At 52.7% G+C, this 220-nt stretch overlaps 1 protein-coding gene across 1 annotated transcript in view; it reads right to left on the bottom strand.

Moving 5' to 3' along the window:
* Positions 1 to 220, bottom strand: part of NAV1 (neuron navigator 1) — a 146,234-nt gene that overhangs the window by 142,110 nt on the left and 3,904 nt on the right. The window lies entirely within an intron of this gene.

The raw sequence follows: 220 nt of genomic DNA, 5'->3' as shown, positions 1-220 counted from the left end.
CACCCACACACACACCCCACACACATACACCACACACACACCACACACATACCACACACACACACACACCACACATCACACACCCCGCACACACACCACACATCACATACACCACACACCACACACACACCCCACACACACACATACACACACCCCACACACACACCACACACACACACCACACCACACACATACACACCACACACAACACATACACACA

This window comes from Bison bison, unplaced genomic scaffold (assembly GCF_000754665.1).
Source record: "Bison bison bison isolate TAMUID 2011002044 unplaced genomic scaffold, Bison_UMD1.0 scf7180017864524, whole genome shotgun sequence".
NCBI classification, from domain to species: domain Eukaryota; kingdom Metazoa; phylum Chordata; class Mammalia; order Artiodactyla; family Bovidae; genus Bison; species Bison bison.
Note: the sequence above shows the minus strand (reverse complement) of the source record. Positions and strands in the feature narration are given on the sequence as shown.